This window comes from Ovis aries, chromosome 17, assembly GCF_016772045.2.
Source record: "Ovis aries strain OAR_USU_Benz2616 breed Rambouillet chromosome 17, ARS-UI_Ramb_v3.0, whole genome shotgun sequence".
NCBI lineage: Eukaryota > Metazoa > Chordata > Mammalia > Artiodactyla > Bovidae > Ovis > Ovis aries.
Window position 1 is genome coordinate 45560323 of NC_056070.1, and position 21244 is coordinate 45581566.

General features: G+C 45.3%; 1 pseudogene; it reads left to right on the plus strand.

The window, feature by feature from the left end:
- LOC114118853 (sec1 family domain-containing protein 1-like) overlaps positions 1-21039 on the plus strand; it is a 32465-nt pseudogene extending 11426 nt beyond the window's left edge.
- The last annotated feature ends 205 nt before the right edge of the window (positions 21040-21244 follow it).

The following is a 21244-nucleotide window of genomic DNA, read 5'->3' on the forward strand; positions in this document are numbered from 1 at the left end:
GCACCAATTTATATTCCCACCAACAGTGTACAAGGGTTCTTTTCTTCACATCCTTGCCAATATTTGTGTTCTTTTTGATGATAGCACTCTGACTGGTGTGAAGTGATATCTCTTTGTGGTTTTGACTTGCATATCTCTGATGATTAGTGATGTTGAGCATCTTCTCATGTGCCTGTTGACCATCTGCATTTCCTCTTTGCTAAAATGTTTATTCATGTGTTCTGCTGATTTTTAAATTGAGTTTTCTTCAGTGTTGAGTTGTATGAGTTGTTTATATATGTTGGATATTAATACCTCACCAATCCTATCATTTGCAAATATTTTCTCCCATTCAATAGATTACCTTTTTGTTTTGTATATAGTTTCCTTTGCTGCGCAAGAGCGTCTAAGTTTAATTAGGTTCCACTTACTTATTTTTGCTTTTATTTCCTTTAAAAGATGGATCAAAAGTACTGTGATTTATGTCAAAGACTCTTCTATCTATATTGTTTTCCAGTAGAAGTTTTAGCGTATTGGTTTTACATTTAGGACTTTTACCCATTTTGAGTTTATTTTTGTGTATGGTGTTATAGGATGTTCTAATTTCATTCTTTTACATGTAGCTCTCTGGTTTTCCCAGCACCACTTATTAAAGGGACTGTCTTCTCTCCACTGTATTTTCTTGCCTCTTTTGTCATAGATTAATTGACCATAAGTGCATGACTTTATTTCTGGGCTTTCTATCCTATTGTCTGGTTTTATACCAGTACTGTGGTACATTACTGTGTTGATTATTATAGCTTTGTAATATAGTCTAAAGTCAAGGAGCATGATTCTTTCAGCTCTGTTTTTTATTAAGATTGTTTTGGCCATCGTGGAGTCTTTTTTGTTTCCATATAAAATTTAAAATTATTTATTCCATTTCTATGAAAAATACCAGTTGCATTTTGATAGGAATGGCACTGAATCTATAGACTGCCTTGGTTAAGTACCTTCTTTTTCCTCTATGTTTATACGTATTTATTCTGTTCCTTCACACTTCAGGGGCTAGTAAGAGTGGGAAGTCTACCCCTGGGATCATCTGAATGACAAGTGAGAAAGCAATGTTTCTGGAAGCCAGGGACAGCTGTTGCCTGGAGAAAGCATCTATGTAGGGTCTGTGGCCTTAGAGAAATACAGCCTCTGCCAGAGCCGCAGGCAAGCAGGACAGAAGCAGAATACCCCTGCTTTTCTCTCCTGCCACCCTCCAATCTCCTGCCACTGAACCCAACCTGAAGGTGAAGAAGTGCTTTAAGGCAGAGTTGGGACCAGTTTTTCTAGATAGATCAGGTCAGGAAAGAGTGAAGGGTGGAATTCTTAAGACACAGAGAATACCTAGCTCAGAACCCTTCCTCATTGTCCTTGATCAACAAATGCCCTCTTGACCTCTGGCATGTGAAATTGTGCTTCGGTTGCCTGAAACCAAGAGATCTGACAATTTAGTTTATTTCCATGACTGTCTCCCTATTGAGAATACAATCTCAATCTCCTTATTAAGCTGTAATTTCTGAAGGGCCATACCTAGCCCAGGGCCTGGTATATAGTAAGTGCTCAGCAACATTTATTGAAAGGCTGGTTGGACAATAAAATTTGGATGGACAGTCAAATCTAAGGCAGTGGCTATGACATCCTTATAGATGCTGCAGGATGGCTGAGAATACTTTACCTGGTTGCGTCACCAGTCCTTAGGTGAAAAGAACATCTTTTACCTCTGTTGTTTTGTTATAATAGAGTGAGGGAAGAGGCTGGGGAAGCTGTCACAGAGCTGCTTTTATAGAGGCTACTGCTCAACAGTGTACTGGGCTTTTGGCATCATTCAATCAATATTTTGAAAGATGAAAGGGACATGAGTGACTGCTTCTATTCTAATAAGAAGTCATGTTCTATCTCCTACAGAATTATCACTTCAGCTATGACCTCAGAAGCGCAGTGGGTCACCCATATGGCTCCCAGTTTTCCTTGGGAACATCATGACACAGTGGCTTCTCATTTCATGGTCCCTCCAAGACAAGCACTTGTTCCTCTCTGCAACATTTCAGTTTACTCCAGTGACGTGCACTTGTGGAGCATCACTGTAGACAGAGCTCTTTCAGAATTGTTTCACACTTCCAGCTCCATGTCCCTTTTCATCAGTTTAACCAGTGCTGATTCCCCTACCTCAAGTATCTGCCTCTGTGAGACCTCAGAGCATCTTGAGAGGCCAATTAAAATCAGGGAAGATATGGGATGTTGCATGTGTACTGATGTGGATGATGAATGGGTTCCAGGCACAGAGGGGGAAAAGCCCTTCAGACCAGATCAAGATCTTTGGTGTTCACTCCAACCAGATTGTGTTTGCATTTCAGAGGCATTTGGAGTAGGTGTTCCAGAACTGTTGGTCTGCTTTTCAAGTGCAGATGACAGTTCACGCTCTAGCTCTTCTTCCTTGGGACACATTAGGTCAAGTTTGTAGACATCAACCAAGCTGTGTGAACAGGCATTAACCAGATTTCATCCTCTGTTACTAACCAGGCTGGGTGCCTGATTACAAAGCAGGATAAGACTCCAGACTCTAGCCCAGCTGCTCACAAGAAGATATTCAGGTGAGAAGCTTCATCTTCAAGTATTTGCCAGGTTGGGTCAAGGATAACTAGTCTGAGTTTCTAAGCATTATCCAACCTCAGCCTGCCAACATTTCTTGGGATTATTTCCCAATAACTAACTGGGGTACCAATTCAGACATCCAGCTAATTCATTCCCTTATCATTAACCCGGCTAGATCTCTAGGTGTGAGCCAATCTCAGGCCCTGGACATCAGCCACCTACTTGGATGGAATACAAACCTCCCCCCTTGAAAATGGGCTGGCTGCTCCTAATGCTGCTGGGTTTCATGCTTGTGCTGCTGGAGAAGCACTGCCAGGGCGGTGGAAATGGAGAGACCAATCCATGCAGCTTCAGGGCAAAACTTGGGAGAAACACCAAGAGCCCATGAATAGGTGGCCCTGATGCTCAGGAGAGTTTACAACTTTGTCGCCAAGGGAGTATTGATCATTCTCAAGTTGAATCTCAGCTCATCAAGGTGTCTGGAGATCCCAGCCTAATCCTCCCAGGCAATTTCCCTAACAGTGATTGTGTTTGCTGGGGAAGACTCTGTAAGCTTGGATAGCCTGTGACCCAGTCTCACCCACCCCTGTGCAGGGTTAGTAATAACCTCTAACCCATGCTCTGCTGCAGGAAGGATGCTTCTGCAGAGAAACATGATTGAACCCCAGCAGATTTCAGTAGGAACCCTCCTAGCACATCCTGCTTTTGTGCATTAAGTGAGATAGTTTGCACTCATCACAGAACCCAAAGCTGAGCTCAGCTCAGGACTGATTCCAAGAGCTGCCAAGGGCTAAGCATCTCCTCATAAAGACACACGGTCAACCTGGCAAAGGCTCTAAAGCCACAAGTCCTGGGACCAAATCTCCCATCTTGCTTTCCTCTGGACTGTCAGCTGGCCTAGTCAGGGGGTTACTGGGAAAACATGGATTCATAGAGGTTTTGCCTGGATGATTTCGGAAGGTATCATTCCAGGTTTCTTCATATGCAAGAGACAGAAAACTCAATTCAAGCCACATTAAAGAAGATAGGAGATTTATGACTTACCTAACTCAACAGCATGAACAGAATCAGGAAAACTTAGGTCCAGGGCCTCAAATGATAAATGAAGATCTAGTTTTCTCACTTGATTGGTGGCTTTGTTTCTTCTGCCTTAGTTTTTATAATGGCAGGTCCTCCCTGAGGGTACCTCTGTATTAGTTTATATAAGGACAGCCCCTTTATTAGTTTATGTAATGACAGCCCTGCGTTAGTTTATATAATGGCAGTCTCTGTATCCATTTATGCAACAGTTCTTCCTATGCCAGTTTATGTAACACCAACTCCTATATTAGTTTTTATAATGGCAACCACCACCCCCCTGCCACTAGCTCATGCAATGACAGCCCTCTATTACTTTATATAATGGGCCTCTCTCAGCAGGTTGCTCCATCTCCAGCTCACATCCCCCCAGGCTGAGATCCTGCAGGAAAGGGCCTTATTCTGATTGGACCCATATGAGTCACATGCACACTCTGAACCATTTAGGTGAGCCCCCAGGGGCTCAGGGCTCAAACTGGTCAGGTTAGGCAATGTGGACAGTTAACAGAGCAGGGTAGGAGCCTGGCCTCCACAGTGCAGGAGCTGAACACCGGCTCTTCTCATGTCCTCTCTTGTCTGCCTGAGCTCCTGGTAAATCGGGAGATCACAAGGAAGTTGAGGCCTCATCCTTATATCCTTACAAGGAAACAGTGCAGCTTCTTGCTCTCCAGGCTTTCTGGACCCTGTGTGGGCAACAGACTCCAGGACAGAACCACTGGAACATGAGGACCCCACCCAGGGAGAAGCATGGACCAAAGGGAATGGATGGGAATCAGAGCTCCGCCCCAGTGCGGAGTGAGGGGTCTTGGGCAGCCGTGGTCCCTGGGTCCTGAGAATTCCCTTGGAGGAGACGTGACTTCAATCAGAAGCTTACATTTTGGACATTGTGTGAGTGATACACAGCTGATTCTTTGTTGACTGTGCATGTTGCTGTTGTTCAGTGGCTTGCACTGATTTGGCTCATTCATCCCACCTCTCACCATTCTTATAGCACAAATGGCCTTGTGAAGGGTCAGGGTATTACCAAGTCCACTGGATCTGGCCAGAGTCATATCCTGTAAGGGAGTAAGTGTCAGACACCAGGTCGCAGAAGAGTGTCTCTAAGGGTCTGAGCAGGAGGTCCCATGGAGCTTACATTTCACAGTGAAAACTCTTACCTAGTGAAATTGGGTCTGTTATCAGCATAAGGATCTTAAAATGTCTCTGATTGTGGGTGGTATGGTCAGGTTCCAAGTGTGGGCCCCTCTATTCCCAGTTGTTCTTTGATGGAAACGCAGCACCTGCTGGATTGAAGGACAAGATGCCTCCTTATGGGCTGCAGATGAAGACCACCCCCCGGAAGGAGAACATGGGATGTGTGGATGCAGGAGATTAGAGGACATGTGAGGATTCAGGATACAATGTGGGACGTGATGACCTGACTGACGGCATGGGACATGGTGATCCGGGAAAGGACTCGACATGTATGGATCCATGAGATAACATGTGACCTGCGGATTCAGGATATGACGGCAGATGTGGGATCCTGAAAGTGACGTGTGACTTGCAGATCTGACAGGTGGTGTTGGACGTGATGTGATACATATGCATCCAGGAAGTAATGAGATCTGCAGGTTCAGGATATGACGCCTGGGGTGTGAATCCTGGAGATGATGCGTGCTGTTGGTCAGACATGTGTCCAGGAAGTGACATGGGGCAGGTAGATCCGAGCAACAAGGCATGGTGGGTAGAGTGCAAGCTGCACTGTCAGAGCCCACTGTACCCAGTGAACATCCTGATCTCATGGCCAACCCCCTGACCCCTGTCTGGAGTAAGATGGGGTATGTGCAAGGGCTTCAGGAACAATGGAAAGTTATCTGACTCACAGAAGGCAAGGACTGGCGCTGTGGAAGGAAGCTTGGAGAACTGCCTTCTCTGCAGCCAGCTGACTGTAAATGTGGCTCAGAAGAGGGGCCACTGTGGAAGATATTGGCTTTTTAGGTCTTTGAGACCTGAAGAGGGTTAATTACAAGTCACACAGAGAGAGAGATGGAGGCAGGGAGGGAGGAATGGAAGATATATGATACACAAAAGGAAGATGAAGAGCACACAGTGAAGTAATGTTGCTGTGAATCAGAGGAAAATCATGCAGTTGTCTCTTGGTTCAAAAAATTGGAGGATAGACACAGCCCCTATGAATCAGGAGCTTACAGCAGGAACACAGACTCAAGGATGAAATAAGAAGACAACAAAGGATGATTGAAAATGAGTTGGTGGTGCTCAAAAAAGAAGAGGAAGAAAAAAAAAAATGAAAACACCACAAGAGGTGAAGTCATAACTACAGGAAAAGGATAAAGGATACTAAAAAACAGAGCAGCAGCAGGAAGAGATCTTCAAAAGGCAGGCTGAATAAAAATAAAGACAACAAAGAGAATATCTTTGAGATTTCTCTGGTGGCCCAGTGTTTAAGAGTCTGCCTTGCAATGCAGGGGGGACAAAGGTTCAGTCCCTGGTGGGGGAACTAAGATCCCACATGCCTTGGAGCAGCTAAGCTTGAGAGCTGCAACTACTGAGCCAGTGCTTTCCAGAGCCTGCATGCCACAACTGGAGAGTATGTGTTCCATAATGAAAGATCCCATATGCTGCAACTAAGGTCTGACACAGCCAAATAAATAAATAGAAAATCATTGATATAGAAGCAAAAGGAAATACAGTGTGTGTGTAGTCTCTCTCTCCAAAGAAGAGAAGAAAGAATGGAGAACCATCTGGGATATAATTTAAGAGACCTTTCCTGAAATCAAGGAAAGTTTGAGCCCACAGACTGAAAGGGTGTAGTATATTCCAGATAAAATCAGTATGGATTTATTGACTCTGGAATATGTCCTAATTTTAGGAGACCTCAAAGAGGAAGAAACACTCCTCTATGTTTCAGGCAATAATAGTAACAGCAACAAATATCAAGTCACTTTCAGGGGAAAATTCAGACTTGCTCAGACTTTTCCAAACAAAATGAAGCATTGAAAATGCAACCATTATGTCTGGAGGGAAATGAGTACAGGAGAAAGACAGACAGAGAGAGAGAGAGAGAGAGAGAGAGAGAGAGAGAGAGAGAGAGAGAGAGAGAGAGAGAGAGAGAGAGGGAGAGAGGTGTAGAATTAATTCAAAGGAGGGCAGAGCTCAGATCATGTTGCAATTTTAAGTTGCAATAAGAGATTTAGATTTTAATTTGAATGCAGTGAGAAGGATCTTGGAGATGCTGCTGCAGTGGTCTAGGTGAGAGATGGTAGTGATGGGAAATAGGGTGATAGCTAGGGAGTTGGGGAGAAATGGATGGATTGAGGACAGAGTTTGGAAGTAGAGTCAACAGAATTTGGTGACACATTGTATATGGGTAGCAATAGAGAGAACAGGGAGGCAGGAGGCATGAGAGTGAGCAGGGCTTTGGGCTGAACAACAGGGTTGTGGTGTGCCATTTCACTGAGATGGGGAGACTGAAGGAGGAACAGTTTGGAGGATAGAGTCTGGTTTTGGACATGTTCAATTTGAGATGTCAGGAATGATATCAAAATAATTAAGAACTGATATTCTCATAGGACCCTGATAATAAGAAGGGGTACATTTCCAATCAGAAAAGATATCTTTCAGTGCACACAATGGGGGTGTTCCAGGACTGGAGTTTCCTACTTGAAATCATGGTGCTATTTTGAAGCGGCACTGTATTATATGAGTGGGAAACTCAGGAAAGAGATCATGACTGAAGTAAGAGAAATGTAAGGGTCATTTGTGTATAGATGATCCCTGCCCAAAGCTGGACATTTCTAAGGATGTGGAAAGGAAAATTAAAGGATCCTAGGGCCATGGTCTTGGGGGCACCTTAACACTGAGAAACCAAGAGAGGAATAGGAGTGAAAGAAGACTGAGGCTGAGGCTTGAAAAGAAAAGTAACTGTGAGTTATCCTGGAAGCCAGGCAAGTCAAATGTTCAGGAAGGAGAGTGGTCAGCTGAGTTGGACTCTGTTAAGAGCCGTAGGATGAAGACAGAAGGAAACCATTGATTTGGCCACATGGAGATCTCTTGTAACTTTGACAGGAATAATTTTAGTAGTGGAGTGGGATTTCAGCACTTGGTTGAAGAAGGTGAAAGGAAATCAGGAAGCAAGGAAGCAGAGGCAGTCCCTATAGACAATTTGATGAAGAAGAAGAGATAAGAAGAAGCGTGGCAGTTGGAGGGAGATGGACAATCAGAGTTATTTTTTTTTAAGCTGGCTGATATTGAGGTATATGTGGATCCTGGAAGTGTATGTCTCATGTAGGAGAAGCTGGTGGTGCAACTGATAGAGGAGAGAGTTGCCAGAGGAGGGCTTTTGAGGAGGCAGGAGGGGGTGAGATCCAGGGCATAAGTGAGGCACTGGTGAGGAGTGACACGCCACACCCATGGAAAGGGGATGTTGCACCAAGAGAGATGGCAGAGGCTGTGACTACAAACAGCGGTGAGTTGAAGATTTGATGGTGAGCAGATGAAGAAACTGTGGTTTTCCCTGTGAACTGTGAGGCCAGGTCATGGGCTGAGAATGGAACAAGAGAAGGCATGTGGGATGCCTGAAGGGAGAACAGAGAGTGGGGAAGCATTGTTTTTGAAACAGGAAATGGAATTTACTGGAAGCACTGCGGTTCCCAATTTCAGGGAAGTGAGATCTGAAGACTTGAGTTTCCAGGGTGAGAGGTCAGCACGGTGTGCACTTTCACAGGCACTCTCAGCTCCAGGGCAGGTGCAGGTAAACAGAGTTGGGCTTAAGTTGATTTGTTTTCACTCAGTGAGAACATTGGAAAGAGGGGGGCAAAGAACTGATGGTGTTTGATGAGCACTGAATCTAGGACGAGCTGGGAGAGATGGGGTATAAGGGAGAAGGGGGCTGTGAGAACCTGGTGTTTTCACAGGGACACTGGCAAGGCAGTTCTGGACCGAGAGCTCCATCATGGGAAGTGAATGCTCAGAAAGCAGAATAATTGCAAACAAGATGTCGGAGGTGGAGTGATTATTCAAGATGCAAGATCACGGGAGGTAGGGGGAGGGTGAAGGTTATTGGAGGGGTTGATGTTAAGGAATGGAGACCAAGGAATGGAAAGAACTACTCATGTTTGGCTTGTAATATGTTCAAAAACAGGCAAAAGCCATGTGCTGCGTTCCATCAAAATAGTGAGTATTGGGGAAGGAGGGAAGGGCAAAGTTAATAATACAAAAAAACAAAAAAAATGAAGGAAATCAAGACAAAATTATACGTATTGCAGTGCATTATTACAGATACTCTCCCCTCCCCAGCACCCAATTTCTGTATTCAACATCTTTCTACACACCCCTGCACAGATACATAACTGGGGGACCTCTTGTTTTTTTTCTTAATATTTATTTTTCATTTTTTATAATTAAGTCTTTAGCCATATTTTAGTTAATAGTATGAATGGGGGCTTCTTTGGTGGCCCAGACAGTAAAGAATCTTGTCTTCAATCCAGGAGATGGGGGATGTTACATTTAAAATTGAATAATTTTAACCATCAAATATGCAGAGGTCTCTAATTGTTCTATTTATAGGATTATTCAGTTCAGTTCAGTCGCTCAATTGTGTCCAACTCTTTGTGACCCCATGGACTGCAGCACATCAGGCTTCCTTGCCCATCACCAACTCCCAGAGCTTCCAGAGAAGCTCATGTCCATCAAGTCGGTGGTGCCATCCTCTGTCACCCTCTTCTCCTGTCTTCTTCAATCTCTCCCAGCGTCAGAGTTTTTGCCAATGAATCAGTTCTTCACATCAGGTGGCCAAAGTATTGGAGCTTCAGCTTCAACATCAGTCCTTCCAATGAATATTCAGGGCTGATTTCCTTTAGGATTGACTAGTTTGATCTTGCAGTCCAAGGGACTCTCAAGAGTCTTCTCCAGCACCACAGCTCAAAAGCAACAATTCTTTGGCACTCAGCTCTCTTTATAGTCCAACTCTCACATCCATACATGACTACTGGAAAAACCATAACTTTGACTATATGGACCCTTATTGGCAAAATAATGTCTCTGGTTTTTTAATATGCTGTCTAGGTTGGTCATAGCTTTTCTTCCAATGAACAAGGGTCTTTTAATTTCATGGCTGCAGTCTGCATCTGCAGTGATTTTGGAGCCTGAGAAAAAGTCGGTCACTATTTCCATTGCTTCTCCATCTATTTGCCATGAAATGATGGGACCAGATGCCATGATCTTACCTTTTTGAATGTTGAGTTTTAAGCTAGTTTTTTCACTCTTCTCTTTCGCTTTCATCAAGAGCTCTTGAGTTTTTCTTCGCTTTCTGCCATAAGGGTGGTGTCATCTGCTTATCCGAGGTTATTGATATTTCTCCTGGCAATCTTGATTCCAGCTTGTGCTTCATCCAGTCCAGCATTTTGCATGATGTACTCTGCAAAGTAATTAAGTAAGCAAGGTGACACTATACAGCCTTGATGCACTCCTTTTGGGCTTCCCTGGTAGTTCCCCTGCTAAAGAATCCACCTGCAATGTAGGAGACCCTGGTTTGATTACTGGGTCAGAAAGATCCCCTGGAGAAGGGATAGGCTATCCACTCCAGTTTTCTTGGGCTTCCCTGGTGGCTCAGCTGGTAAAGAATCTGCCTGCAATGAGGGAGACCTGGGTTCGATCTCTTGGTTGGGAAAACTCCCTGTAGAAGGGAAAAGTTACCCACTCCAGTATTCTGGCCTGGAGAATTCCATGGACTGTGTAGTTGCAAAGAGTCAGACACACCTTTCACTTTCCCAATTTGGAACCAGTCCATTGTTCCAGGTCCTGTTCTAACTATTGCTTCTTGACCTGCATACAGATTTCTCAGGAGGCAGGTAAGGTGGGCTTGTATTCTCATCTCTTTAAGAATGTTCCACAGTTTGTTGTGATCCACACAGTCAAATGCTTTGGTGTAGTCAGTGAAGCAGAATAGATGTTTTTCTGGAATTCCCTTGCTTTTTCTATGATCCAGTGGACATTGGCAATTTGCTCTCTAGTTCCTCTGCCTTTTCTAAATCTAACTTGATCATCTGGAAGTTCTCGGTTCACATACTGTTGAAGCCTGGCTTGGAGAATTTTGAGCATTACTTTGCTAACTTGTGAAATGAGTGCAATTGTGTGGTAATTTGAACATTCTTTGGCAATGTCTTTCTTTGGTATTGGAATGAAAACTGACCTTTTCCAGTCCTGTGGTCACTGCTGAGTTTTCCAAATTTGCTGGCGTATTGAGTGCAGCACTATCACAGCATCATCTTATAGGATTTGAAAGAGCTCAACTGGAATTCCATCACCGCCACTAGCTTTGTTCATAGTGATACTTCCTAAGGTCCACCTGACTTCACATTCCAGGATATCTGGCTCTAGGTGAGTGATCAAACCATCATGGTTATCTGGGTTATCAAGATCTTTTTTGTATAGTTTCTTTTGTGTATTCTTGCCACCTCTTTTTAATGTCTTCTGCTTCTGTTGGGTCCATACAATTTCTGTCCCTTACTGTGCTCATTGTTGTATGAAATGTTCCCTTACTATCTCTAATTTTCTTAAGTGGCAAACCACTTCAGTGTTCTTGCCTTGAGGACCCCATGAACCCCCCATGGGGTTATTAGAGAATTTATTTAATAAATCAGTTTATAACCCTGCCAGGTGGCTCATCCAATCATGGGATAAATGTTGAAGGTCATTCTCTTTTCACACTTACTTTTGTGTCTGTCATTGAACCTAAAATTTCATCTGGAGATAAAGTCAGTGATGTAAGCTACAGATCCTTTGTGAAGGGGAGCAGGCCCAAGGGTCCACTCTGGCTCCCGTAAGTCAGGGAAATGCCCCTCCCTTTCTTCTCCCCTGAGATGCCCCAGAGGACTCCTGATCTCTTCCCTCTTTGTCTGCACTCAGGAGTACCACAGGAGCCTGGTTCCTCTTCCTTGGAGCCTGGAGGTGAGGCTGGAGCCCTGGGTGTGAGGCTGGAGCCCTGGGCTTGCTCCCTGCCCAATCCAGCAGGCAAGAATCCCTGCTGGCCACTACGATGATGTGCATAAAGCACTGTCTGCTCCTGGCCTCCTCGGTGGCTAGAGGTGACCTCAGAGCCAGCCTAGACAAACATTCACAATAGTGGTCTAGAGCGCCCTGCTCTAGAATCCAGTTTCCTAGCATTACCGAGTCAAAGCTCACACTGCTCGCCACATGGCAGGCCAACAAGTCTGAGAGACAAGGTGTTGAGGCAAGGAATATGATTTTATTTGGAAAGCAGGCAGACCAGGAAGATGACAAACTAGTACCTCAAAATAATTATTTAATGGGGTCTGGGTGCCAGTTTCTTTTATAGAACGTGGTGCTGGGTTGTGGGGGGCGGGGAGTGGCTGGAAAGGTGAAGAAGTAAAATAAAAATGCCATTAATCTTCAACTATCTCCTGGAATGGCCAGCCTCAGGGAGGGGATGTGTTAATTTCTTCCTTCCTGTAGCCATCCACAGATGGACAGGGTCCTGAACAAAGACATTTTGGTTTAACATTCAAGCAGAGGTGCAGGGTTTCCTGAGGCAGGCCATTACGTGTAGACAGTATCCTTTTACCGAACAAAAGCAACAGGAAGCAAAGATTAAATTAAAAAAAGTAGAGCCACTGTGGAGTCAAAATTGGCTCTTCCTTGTAACACAAGAGCCCTGGAGTCACCACTTCCAGCAAGAAGTGGAGGCTTTCTATGCTCACAACACAAGGATTTGAAATGTACAGCCCCACTCAGTGGTGCAGAATGTGATTGTCTCCCTTTCTCTGTAACTGAATTGCATTAGTCTCCAAAAGCTCCATTTCCCCCTTTAATTTGATCATCATGATTTTTACCTTTATCGGGTTTCTCCAAAGTAACCCAGTCCCTCGGGTTTAAAACAATCATTTTGGTGTGAATGACCAATCAGGATTAAGGTTTACCTTCAAACTCCAGATCTGGCTGTTCTGTCTCAGTGCCCTGCTTTTCTTGGTATAAAAGTGGTATTACAGGAAAGTGGACCTGAATTGTCCGAGGAGACACGTGCTGACAAAGCAAGAGGTTTTATTGGGAAAGGGCACCCGGGTGGAGAGCAGTAGGGTAAGGGAACCCAGGAGAACCGCTCTGCCATGTGGCTCGCGGTGTCCGGTTTTATGGTGATGGGATTAGTTTCCGGGTGGTCTTTGGCCAATCATTCTAATTCAGAGTCTTTCCTGGTGGCGCACGCATCGCTCAGCCAAGAGGGGTGCTAGCGAGAGGGATTCTGGGAAGTGGACGGACACGTGGTGTCTCCTTTCGACCTTTCCCGAACTATTCCCGTTGGTGGTGGCTTATTAGTTCCTTATTCCTTATCAGGATCTCCTGTCATAAAACAACTCATGCAAATGGTTACTATGGTGACTGGCCACAGTGGGCAGTTTCAATCAGTGTGCTTCCCCTAACAGTGGGGGCGGGAGTTGGGGAGACTGGGCTGTGTGTGGGGGTGGGAAATTTCTCTCTGTGGCCACCCAATAAAGCACAGGACCTTCATTTAAATTTGAATTCTAGATAGACAACAGTTTTCAAATTATAAATACATCCTAAAAATTCTTATACTAGACAATACATATATTATTTGCCTATACTGCAGAATTATCTGCGTAATCTTTATTTGCTAAATCTGGCAATCCTAACTCTCCCTCATGGTGTTCCTCCCAAACCTTTTGGCCATGTCTAGCCACCTTGAATCTAGAAATTAAAGCCGGGTGACCCCTCACCACCCTGTCTGCACAGTGAGCCCGCATCACCTACCTGCTAGGAGGAAGATCACAGGGGCAGGAGGAGCACCAAGGACAGCTGACGCTGGTTGATGTGTCAGGATGAAGGAGGAAAGAGACAGAGCAGACTCCATCTTGAAAGCAGGACTCCGTCTTGGGCCGGACTATGCCCAGTATCTATGGAAATGACATACCAACTGGAAAACCAGACCCCCCGGATGCAAGAGCCCCAGAGCTCGTACCTAGACTCTCCCTCGCCTAAAAGAATACCCTAATTATCTATGTAACCAAACAGAATCATAAATTCTACTGTGCTTATTGGGGTATGACCACAGGCCTATTGATAATTGTCCACTGTTAACTACCTAAGCTTAAGGCATAAGCAAATAGGCATAGGCATAATCAAAGGATTATCTTTGATTGTATCTTTCTTTTCCTTTGTTCAGACTAGTTTCATGGAATTTGGGGAGGTGGGTTTGGGCACGTACACTTAGGGTATATAAGGTTTTCATGAAGAATCTAAGCTACTCCATTTTGTTAACAGAAAAACTCCATTTTGTAAGGTTCTGGGAAAAGAGCCTTTGGAAATCCCCTGACCTCACCCCCACCACCCACGAGCCAATCGGATGCCAGACCAGAATCTCCTGACTTAACGCTCAGGAACTTGTGGTCTACCTAGGTAATAGGGACCAATCAAAAACCAACACACAACCCTTCAAAAGAAAGTGACCAATCAGATGTCCGCCTACCTAGAAATTCTTTTTTCATGAACACTCCCTATATAAGCAATGTAACCCCAAACCCGGGGCTCCTCCCTATAGCCACTGCGTCTGTAACAGTGGGATCCCCAGCTCGAGCTTGGTAATAAAAACTCTCTTGCTTTTGCATCGGATATTGGCTCCCTGGTGGTCACTGGGAGATTTTGCGACTTGGGCATAACATTCACAAAAATGGATCAGGGTCCTTGGCTAAGAGGAGACTCTGCCTTGGGTCCACCAGTGTAATAAACTGCATTCTGCTATCTGCATTGTCCTTCTGGGTGAGTTTGTTTCCTGGAATGTGTGGCTACAACAAGGACATGGATCCCCTGCTCAGGGTTCTGTCGAACACTCTTTGATGGCAATCTTTGTGGCTGTGTCCACCTCCTCTGGGAACCATGTCCATCCTGGGCTCACTGAGTGACTGGCTCATCTCTGCACGTTTGGGTGGTGGGCATGGAGGTTGGTGAGCCTCTCCCTAGAGCAGCACAGGACCGTGGCCTGGTGTGGGCAGGTGGCTTTGAGAGAGGTGGTGGGTGGTGAACACCCCATGCCTAAGACACCACAGCTCTTCCGGAAGACCATACTGCCTACTGCCCTGCAGGTTTCTGAGGAGCACGGCAGGGGAGGAGTTCCAAGCCTGGGTGGCTAGTGGGAGAGGGGAACGAGGAGCAAAATCAAGGGATCCGGGGGAGTCGAGATGAATCCTCACAAGAGGGTAGTGTGAAGTGTCACTGCTGGGGCAGTGCAGGTCAGGAACCACCGCTGTCCACCCCCACCATGCTTGTTGGCTACAGTTTGTCATTTAAGCTCAGGGGCAAGTTCTGAACTTTTTTTTTTTTTTTCAAGATACAGTGACTTTATTTCCATCCTCTTACAGTCTCCATCTGGTAAGTATCCTCATCTCTATAAACACAAAAATATTTCGAGAAAGCATATTATAAGATCGTATATATAAGCAAAAGTTTCATAGAATTTTATTGACCTTAGTTTATGTCCCCTGAAATCCAAAATTTTTGAGAAATATCCATTAGCCTTATTTAGCATATGTTACACCTTAACAGTTAAAATAACTCACTTTATTTAAATATTTCATCCACAACACTGTACAATTTCTAAAAATATTATGAAAGTATTTTGCAGTTGTGTCTTTTTTTTTTAGTTTCTTTTTAATGTGGACCATCTTTAAAGTGTTTATTGAATTTGTTTCAATATTGCTTCTGTTTTATGCTTTGGTCTTTTTGGCCTTGAGGCAAGTAAGATCTTAGTTCCCTGACCAGGGAACTTCCCCCCTGTTGAACTGGAAGGCAAAATCTTAACCACTGGATCACCAAGAAAGTCCCTGTAGTTGTGTCTTTATTGTAGAGATTCAATTTATTTAAGAAAATACTTGTCTGCAGTCCTGTCTGGAAACATCAGGAGCTGTCTGATGTGAAGAAAATTTAGAGACAGAGATTACCATACGGAGTCATTATCAGCTGCAGTGACTTGGACAAACAGAATCTAGTATCGCAGTCCTCCTGGCCCCAAGGTGGACAGTCTTGGAGTTGCTCCTCATTCTGGGGTCAACCTCGCTTGGCAGGCTCCTGGGGAAGGCCGACCTCCAGGAGAAGTCAGGAGGAGAGCCAGCTTACTGGCTACTACTAGTCAGCTGCTAGCAGTGCTAGAAGTCAGACCTGGCCAATTTTGCGTGTCCATCATCAAGGTCTTTTTCTTTAAAAAAATATTTATTTATTTTTAGCTTGGTTGGGTCTTAGCTGTGGCGGGTCTTAGCTGTGGCGTGCAGGATCTTTGTTTCAGTATGCAGGATCTTTCATTTCAGGCTCACCTGGGCTCCGTAGCTATTGCATGGGGCTTAAGTTGCTCCCCTGCATGTGGGATCTTAGTTCCCCAACCAGGGATCGAATCTGAGTTCTCTACTTTGGAAAGTGGATTCTTAATCACTGGATCACGGGGGAAGCTCCTGTCCTCAAAGTCTTGTCCTTGATGCCCCGTCACCATCTCCGACATAGATTTCAACAGCTGACTTTGAAACTCCAAAGCTGAGGGCTATTCACTGGGGACCCAGCTGAGTGAGGTGATCAGGTCTGAAGGAATCACCAGGTCTCACGGCTCCTTCATTTGTTCCATATGTTGACTGAGTGTCTGGTGTGGGCTAATCCAGTGCAAGGGACCACCATAGGTATTTGCACAACAGCATTCTAGCAACAGCATTCTAGCAACATTGTTCACCACAGCCTAAAAAGGAGAGCAATCTATGTCCATTGATGGATGGATGGATACACAATTCATCCATGGCAGAATATTATTCAGCCTTAAAAAGGAAGAGAATTCTTTCAGATGCTATAGTATAAATGAAGTTTGAGGGCATTATGCTCAGTGAAGTAAGCCAGTTGCTTACTGTACGGTTCTGCTTATGTGGAGGTCCCTTGAGTGGTCAAGTCTGCAGAGACAGAAAGTAGGGTGGTGGATGCCGGGGACTGGGGGAGGGAGAATAGGGAGTCAGTGTTTAATGGGGACAGAATTGCAGCTTTGAAAGATGAAAAAGTTCTAGATGGGGTGGTGATGTTCACACACAAGGCAAATGTTCTTAATGCTACTGAACTATACAGTCAAGAACAGTCGAGATGGTAAATGTTATGTATATTCTACCACAATTAAACAAAAGAAAACAAAAACTGGCATGATCATTGTGTTTGTGGTAATATCACCTTGTCTCCCCTATGCAGGTGTGCCTGTGCATGCGTGCTCTGCTGCTCAGCTGCTCAGTTGTGTCCGACTCTTTGTGACCCCACAGACTGTAGCCTGTCAGGTTCCTCTGCCCATGGGATTTTCCAGGCAAGAATACTGGAGTGGGTTGCTATTTCCTACTCCAGCAGGTGTGCACAGAGCTTTGCATTTTATTTCCCCTATAATTTTGTCTATTTTCAAGCATTCAGCGATGAGTCATTGTATAAAGAAATAAATCGTTGGTAATATTTTGTGAGGTCATTTGGGAACCTCCTGTGTGTCTTGGTTTAAAAGTTTTGTGCTTAAGAGTTTGTGAAAGTCATATGGGTCAGCTTGGGCAACAGCTGAAGGCTCTCTTCCTGAATATAGCAGCTGGAAGGAAAAAGAAAAATCAGTGAGAAGATTCTGTGGTTGCCTGAAGTGCCACAGTTTCCAGCATTCCCTGAATACTGGCGTCTTCGGCCAGTGGGGATGAGAGAAGGCAGAGTGGGAGGGGTTGAAGTTCCAGACCTCACTGCCTAGAACCCAGGTTTCCCTGTCCCAGCCCTCATTCTCAGCAAAAGGCTAATCCTCTGCCACAAATGCACCCTCCATCCTTTAAAGTAAAATCAAGCTGTGATGTTGCTTCTGTTCCTTATTGTTGTGGCAAGAGATATGTTTATTTCACACTGGAAAGGGACATTTGTTAAGGGACACCAAGGTGTACAATCCTTCCCCAACCCACGACCCATACAGCCTTCTGTGAGGCAATTTGAAAATGCACAACTGGTCATACACCTTACACACACATGCACACACGCAGCACATGCTCACTTAATTTTCTCCAGTAAAATTAGCATTCAAACCATGACAATTTAGAGACGGGAGGGGGCCACTCTTTACACTTATGCCAAGTCCACAGATGCCCACCAGGACTGTCTTGGGCACACCTGGGTATATATCCTTCCACCAAGAGGGTTCATCGTGGTCTGGTTTCTTCCTTTTTCTCAGAAGATCTTGTCACCTCTGTCCTCTTCATCTGCATCCCAGCCACACCGGTCTTCTCTCACCTCAGGACCTTTGCACATCCTCTTCTGTAATCTGAGATACTCTGTCTGTCCTGGCTCATTTCTGCAGATCTTTTGGATCTCAGCTTGCATTGTTGCTGCCCCTCCATCTCCCACATTTCATACTATCTTGAGGGACTTGCATTATTTTCTTCCTAGTGCATATCAGAGTTGGTAATTACATATTTGTTTCTGTGATTATTTGTTAAATGTAGGCCTTCTCCTCCAGACTGTAGGCTCCATGCAGACAAGACACAAGTGGTCATTTTTACCTTAGTGGTCTGGCATGTGCTGCCACTGGATATTTGCTGAATGTGTGAATGACTCTGTCTCAACACCTTTATTTTATAGGTGGAGAAGGGAAGGCCCAGAGAGAAGGGGATTAAGTCCCTCCAGTCTGATCAGCATCATATCCTGAGGTCCAGAAGTCTTTCTCCTTTGACCCACAGCCCCCCATCAAGGTTAGGTTCTCCCTGCCTAAGCGTGGACCCCTTACAGACTGAGTGAGAATCTATACGCCTTCCCTGGAGAGCACTAAACCTGCCGGCTGTTGCCTTGCAGAGAGCAGAGTGGCAGCCCCCCTGCATGGCCCTCTGCCTTCCACCCAGGGTTTGTGTAGGGGGTTAAGAAACGTGTCCCCTCTTCTCCAGGATGTGCCAGGAGATGGTAGGCCCTCACTGAGGCCCCATCTCTGGTGACAGGATTTTTGCTCATTTCCAGCCCGGAGTACAGGAGTGATGATGACAAGGCATATTTTGGTTTCTCTGAGAACGGACTTTAATGGCATCGCCAAGCCCTGATTCAGCACCTTCAATCCCTGTGAAAGAACCTAACCTCCAGGACATCCCATCAAACAAGCTCAGAATAGCAAGAGGGGTTAATGAGCCCATGAATTAGAATTTATCTTGGTGAAATGAAAGGCAAAATGATGGCAGAGTTGAAAAAGGCCATTAGAGGGAACATGAAGAGAAGAAAATAAAACCAGCCCCGCCTCCCCGGCTAAATTCCCTGAAGCATCCCTGATGCACTGCCCTTAGGATGTCCGAATGGGGCCCAGCAGGCGCCTCGCTGATTTCTCAGTGGGCGGCAGCAACAATGACTCATTTTGGGAGAGAAGTGATTTCTCTCTCCATCCACCACATTGAATTTGTCAGTTTAAAAAAGTGAACATTTCTTCTTGCTATTTGCTAGTTTTTAGCTGATTCTTCTCTCTCTCTCTCTTTTTTAGGTAGCTGTACGAGCTCGCCCATTTCGGTAACAAGTGATAGAATTCTAACTCAAACTTCCTTAAGTGAAACATAAAACCTATAAATATGAGATGAATTTCTTGTGGACTGCAGGAATGTCTGGGTTTCCTGTCCTCTCGCTCATCTCTGCTTCCCTCCTCTGATCATTGATTTTCCTGTGGGTGGCAGGAGCCAGGGTAAGATGTTTCATTTCAGCCTTGCCCAAGATGGCAAAGCCCGCCCACTGCCGCCTGCTGCCGCCGCCTGCAGAAGTGTTGGCTGACTCAGGCCTCCAAGGAGACTGAGATGATTTCATGCTGGCAAAGCTGCCTCTGTTTACAAATCCTTCACAGTCTCCCAGTGACCTGGCAGGGGAACAAAACTTCTATGGTGCTGTGGAGTCCTGCATGGATAGGACTCTGTGTTGATCCCACAAGCTTGATCCCATCTTCAACCCCTGGGCCCTCACCTTGGCTCGCTGGAACCGTCTTAAAACCCCTTGATTTGCAAGTTCGTGTGCTGGGACAGGTCAGAGCACTCTAGTTATTGGGAATGGGGTGTTAAAGTGAGTTTTGAAAACCTGATGACCTTGGAGAGGGCTTTCACTTGTACGGTATGTGCATGTGTGCTAAGTCACTTAGGTTGTGTCTGACTCTTTGCGATCCCATGGGCCTGCCAGGCTCCACGGTCCATGGGATTCTCCAGGAAGAATACTGGAGTGGGTAGCCATTCCTCCTCCAACGGTCCATGGGATTTTCCAGGAAGAATACTAGAGTGGGTAGGCATTCCTCCTCCAAGGGGTCTTCCTGTTCCAGGGATTGTACCCAGCTCTCCTGCAGCCCCTGCCTTGCAGGTGAATTCTTTCCCTTTGAGCCACCAGGGAAGCCCCATTCCCCCAACTTGTACAGTATTTATTTATAAATACTAGACAGCAGTTCTGATCATCCATCTCCCATCATAGCCCAGAGACTCCTACTTGCGCCATGGTCCAGACTCAGTGATTATGGAGTGGCTGAAGCCGTTCCCTCCATGGGCTCCATAACGCCTCATCCACTTAGGGCAACTCCGACACTGTGTCCTACGGCCTGTGGGGCCCTACCTGGCCTGGCCCCTCCTTGCCTTCTTTATTCAGTGCCCATTTCCCCCTGTTAATTCTGCTTCAGCCTCTCTGACCTTCCTGTTGTTCTTTGAACACTCTGGGCTCACTCCTACCTTAGGGCCTTTGCACTTGCTGTTCCACCTGTATGAAAACTATGCCCACATGCTTTGTCCTTTTGGTCTTAAGTCTAGCATCACCTCCTCAAGAGGCCTTCCCTAATGCAGTCTTCTCACACCAACTCACTCTCACGTCCCCCTCTTTAATTTTCTTCATTGTACTTGTCACTGTCTGAAATTATTTGCCTGTCTATTTGGAATGTAATTTCTGAGCCCACTGATTACGGAACTTGCTCTGAATCCCAGCAGCATAGCTTCCCGTGTGAACTTGGGAGAGTGGATTGGCCTCTCTGTACCTCGGTCTTTCATTTACCAATTAGGGTTAATGAGAGCACCTACCACAGTTGTTATGAAGTCAAGTAACACAGGCAAAATTTTTAGAGTAGCGTCCGGTTCATAATAAGTCCTAATCCTATGAGTGAAGGCTTGAGTGCTAGGTAAGCCTTACTCACATGATTGCTCCGGCTGCTGCCCCCCTGCTGCTGCTCCCGTTACCATTGCCAGCATCCCCGTCTTCGTCATCTTCAGCACCATCACACCCGTCACCACCATCACTATCGTCATCCCCTTCATCACCATCACCACCATCACCACCAACATAGTTATTCCGTCACAAGAGTATAAACTCAGTTGAATATAAGCTGAATTGTTTGTTCATTCTTCACAGGGTCTAGAACAGTGCTTGACATGCAGTAGGCATGTAAGAATTTACTGAATGAATGTGGAGTTATTAAATGAACACATGTGCAAATACTCCTGTTGACATGGAATTCTGCTGCAAAGCTGACATTACGTGGAATAGACTGCTGATTGCTGGAGTGTGGGAGAACAGGGTCAAA